Source organism: Lipotes vexillifer, unplaced genomic scaffold (assembly GCF_000442215.2).
Source record: "Lipotes vexillifer unplaced genomic scaffold, Lipotes_vexillifer_v1.1 scaffold1733, whole genome shotgun sequence".
NCBI lineage: Eukaryota > Metazoa > Chordata > Mammalia > Artiodactyla > Lipotidae > Lipotes > Lipotes vexillifer.
In genome coordinates, this window is record NW_006779172.1 from 70505 (window position 1) to 75582 (window position 5078).

Here is a 5078-nt window from a genome sequence, read left to right on the forward strand (position 1 = left end):
ATAGTTTTAGGTCTTTTTCATCTATATATTCTGCTGGTGAAATTCTTCTTGCTTCCTAAACCTCTGCTCTTTCTCTTGTAATGCATAGAATAAAATAGGTGCTCAATATATATTTTCTGAATTGAATGTGTTATTTTTCTTATTTTCTGAATTGAATATGTTATTTTTCTATCTCCTGTGGCACCCAGAGCAGTCTAGATCATATGAAAATAACACAGTAAATTCTTATTGATCAGTGATGGATATGTCCTAAACTTATGTGTGAGAATCTTAGCCTCCATAGAATCACATCTATATTCCTATCAGAATGCATAACAGTAATTTTTTTAAAGGTCTTATTTTGATTCTTAATATTGTATGACTAAAAGATAACCTTATTCCTGAATTTTAAAGTACAATTATAAAAGGAAGGAAATAAGAAAATGAAGAAAATTCCCCTTGGTTACTTAAAATGAGAGATTCACAGTTGTCTATTATATCTCCTGATCTTAGTCAAGGCAGACAGGTAGAGTGGAAAGAGGTTGTTTTCTGAGATCCTAAAAATGTGGCTTGTCATTCAAGTACTGCCCTTCAGTACCTTTGTGAATTAGCCCAAATCATTAATCTTTTTGAGTTTCCGTTGTCTCCTTGGAACAAATAGTATAATAATTATATTTGCTATGCAAGATAGATCTGAGAATTAAAGAAACTACCATATATTAAAGGACTGTAAATAAATGCTTCACAAAGACAGAAGGTCAAAAGGTGTGAATTCCCAGGTTTCCTATCACTCTGCTACACTTGTATAATACAACTGACAAAGTAAAAATAGTAACTCATTGAAATAGGATACATGCGGCTGGTCTATACACTTCATTAATAGGAAAAAGCGTTGTGCTATGTTTGAAATTTCTGTGGATACACCGCCTTAAGTGGATGGATTAAGTCATCAGAAAATTCCCATTGTGTTCAGTGAGGGGTTGCTGTGTTTTTGTCTGCTTTTTTCTTTTTAATAGCCTTATCCTTTTCACCATTTTTCATTCTTTTCAATGTATTTTATATGATCATTCTATGAAAGTGAATTGTATGTTGACTCCAAATATTGTCAATTGAAGTTAGTGTTTACTAAGACAAATTCAATGAAAGCAGTGAACAATTCATCAACTCATTTTTTTTTTCTAGTTAAACAATGATTTTATTGCTTGAGTAAACAGACAAATTTATGCAACCAGGGCAGAGGCTATGGATGACGTGTATGTCCAGTGGGGGATGGGGGGAGGACTCGTTTGGTGGTGTAATATCGAGCCAACCGGTGAATAAGGCTCTAAAGCAGAATCAGACGGAATTTAGCATCTTTATCCTTTCTGTTTCTCTCAAGATGCTTTCGAACAGCAACAGGTTTCTTCATTAAATGATAGAGCTCCTCAGGAAGATCAGGAGCAAGTCATTTGGACTTTAAGAATTCTCAAGATTTTATTGCCTGTCACAGAACGTACTTGTGCAACACCATGTGACTCTCTCAGGATCACACCGATTTGCGAGGGCGTCAGGCCCTTCTTGGCCAGTTTGTAGATCTGCTCCTTTACGTCATCAGACGTCAGCTTCAGCCAGATGGGGGTGCTGCGGTGGTAGGGCAGAGCCAACTGGGACAGGCCCTTCCCTGGAGCATGCATGCAACCTACGATGGTGGCAGTGTGGTTCAACTCAATTGTTAAAACCACAACCTAAAATATGAAACACATAGAATTTTACATAAAGAAGAATTGATTCAAAAATGGATAAATGTATAGCTTATCCAGAGTAGAGAAAATTTTGTCATTTAAAGTAAGAAAGAAAGCAAGATATTATTTCCAACTCTTTTTTTTTTTTTTTTTAATAATACACAATGTATTTATTTATTTATTTATTTATGGCTGTGTTGGGTCTTCATTTCTGTGCATGGGCTTTCTCTAGTTGTGGCAAGTGGGGGTCACTCTTCATCGCGGTGCGCAGGCCTCTCACTATCGCGGCCTCTGTTGTTGCGGAGCACAGGCTCCAGACGCGCAGGCTCAGTAATTGTGGCTCACGGGCCCAGTTGCTCCATGGCATGTGGGATCCTCCCAGACCAGGGCTCGAACCTGTGTCGTCTGCATTGGCAGGCAGATTCTCAACCACTGTGCCACCAGGGAAGCCCTATTTCCAACTCTTATCCACCAAAGTTTCAATGGCGATGTTACAGGAAAGTCCACATTAAAGGATGGTGTCATATAAAGAGAAAGATACCTTACAAGTGTTAGTTGTTCCATACGTTATCTCATTTTGCATTAACTGCTAATATAGGTATAATATCAGGGGCAAAATTACACTTTATTCTTCCTATCTCACCTCCTAGTTGTATGTTCCCTAAATGGTATGGTAATGCTCCCATAATACCCAGCACAGTACTTTGCTAGGAGTTCAATAAATGTTTGTTGAATTGAATTACCACATTAACATGTAAATTGTGAGATTGTGGAGTTTACAGCCTTTAAATCTTATTTTAAAAATCTAGGTTTACACAAATTTGCATATTATTTAGAAAATGAATATATTAAGCCCAAATCAATGTCTAATTTATATGCATTTCCACGAACTCACTTTGATAGTTTGAAGTGTTACCACTGACCAACAAAGCATTGGATAGGACGCAAAGATGACCTTATTCATTTTTGGGAATTGACAATTTTTTAGAAGATTGCCCAGATGTTTGTTTACTTACCAATTGATATTTTTTTCCCAAATGAACTCTCCTTGGAGATTTTTATTTACAGTTTTTCGTTCACCACTTTTTGAGTCCTGTCACTTTGATGACTTTATATGCTTAGTTTGAGGGACACTGCTGGATGCTTCTTTGATAAATAAAGCTGATCAGGTCTTATAAGTAAATGATGACATGTAGCTGAAGCAGTTTAAAGATTTAGCTCTTTGCCAATTTGTTGTTTTATTGAATAGTGATATTTCATTCAAGAAAGAGAACACGCTCGTGGCTTGTGGCATTGCAGTACATGTACCTTTTCTTTAGAGAAGCTCATATAAACTTATGATAGAAATTGGCCTCTATCATTTTAAAGAGAAATTAAACTGGCTTCTTTACAATCTCTTTTACCCTCCTTCTCATTCTTTTATCCAAGTAAGTTAGTTCTACAAATCTTTGTATAAAGTCTCAGAGAGAAAAATCCAACATGATGTTTATCAAGCTAGAGTGCCTATTCAGTATGCAAAAAAAAAAAAAAAAAAAATCACCTTGCTTTTTCTATTGCACTGCCCCTAAATTGAAGCTATGTGTCTGATCAGGCAAAAATACCTGTGCTTCACATTTCATAGCATCTAAAGCTGGCTTCTTCTGTCTACGTAAATAATTTTAAGTGAAAGATACTGACATTATTTAACAAAATGAGATGTAGCAAGATATTTTTGACAGGGTTTCCAAAGGAACCACAAAACAATAATGCAGTGAACCCTGATTTTAGAACAAACTCAACTTCTAAATGATTTAAAGAAGCACCATTGATACTTATGAACTTAAAAAAAATTTAAGGAAAAACCACAGCTTAGTTTCCAATCAGTCAAGACTTTGAACAATGTATTTCTGTTGGGAATAAAGAAAGAGGGGGGCTCTATAAAAAGAAAAAGCTGTAGAGAGGAGGAATTGTATTTTAAAGGCTACACACTTCCAAGGTGTTCAGTTGATGAGGTCTTTGTCTTGTAGTCACCAAGCTTCATTCGGTGTTTCTATAATCACAATGCAGTTTTTACACTCTGCAATTATCTTTAATTGTAAGGATATGCAACCCCTTAATTAAGCTAAAGGGAAGATAGTAGCTGTTCGTATTAAAGAACACGTGAACTCCAATAGCCTGTTTTGATGTCTGAATGATTTTGACACTGTCTTGAATAGTGATTGCCACATTTTGTTCCTTGCTTTGGGTGAGTTTCTTAAAGGAAAAAATGCTGAGGCCATCCCCTTAATAACTTTCCTCATTGAAGCCTGGTTAGCAGAGACTCCTTCTGAAAGTGATCTGCTCCTACATGTCCAGGTGGAAGGAAAAGTAACTCAGCACCACAGGTACTAGACACTTTGGCTGGAAGAAAAAGTTCCACAACACGTCACTCTCTACCAGTGGCTGTAGTTTCAGCCAAAGACCTTGAAGTGTCTGACAGAAGGTTTTATTCGAGGCTGAAAGGATAGCTAAGCTGGCAGCATGTAAGTAAGTGATGTATTTGTGTAACTCTATGTTTGTCAGCCTGGAACACAACCACACCCCTCAACAACACATACACATACATACGCAAGCCACCACCGCCATCGTTACCATTATATATTGAAATCCTGTTGTTCCAGGTTCAGCTCAGGGGTAACTATTTTAATTGAACTGTTTGTGTTTTCTTTGTTTCTCTGCTCAGTCCATATATCAAAAGTAATCACTCCTTTCACTAGTATTTCCATAGTACAATGTTTGTAACTCTATTTAACCTATATTTTATTCTGTCTCATATCATTATAAGATATTAAAAATGACTCTTACCCCTAACAGATTATAAATACCCTCAAAGCAAGTAATAATGGTTTTTACCCTTTATCCTTTCTTTCTTTGTGTGTGAATAATATATACCTACAGAACACACACACACAAATATTTATCTATATAAACCCAGGCACATACATAGAGAACATATAGAGTATAAATAGAATATATGCATGTATGATCATATGCTATATGAGTTTTAAGAAAGAGAGAAAGAGAAAGAGATTGCCTATGTATTAGCTCCTGAAAAGGCAGTAAAATCATTCCATTTGCCAGGTAATCACCCCTATTCCAGTGAGAGTGTTATATCATTATACTGTCAATTTTATATTTTTAAAACTTAACACTATAACACAAGCAACTGAATCCAACCCCGCTTCCTCCCCTCCAAAAAAGGAAAGTCAATTACTCGTATCATTCAGGTTGATAGGATCTTGCAGTATTGTAGGGTTATCCCTGCAGATCCTTGCGGAAATCAGAATTGCACTGATCTCTCCATTCTCTCCTCCACACAGCCCGTCTCTGTATTCTGACAGTAAGTACACCTCTCTTTCC

The 5078-nt window shown here is 36.4% G+C and overlaps 1 pseudogene; it reads right to left on the minus strand.

The window, feature by feature from the left end:
- Window positions 1-1199: 1199 nt before the first annotated feature.
- On the minus strand, window positions 1200-1655 carry LOC103076979 (40S ribosomal protein S13 pseudogene; annotated as a pseudogene).
- Between the last annotated feature and the right edge of the window lie 3423 nt (window positions 1656-5078).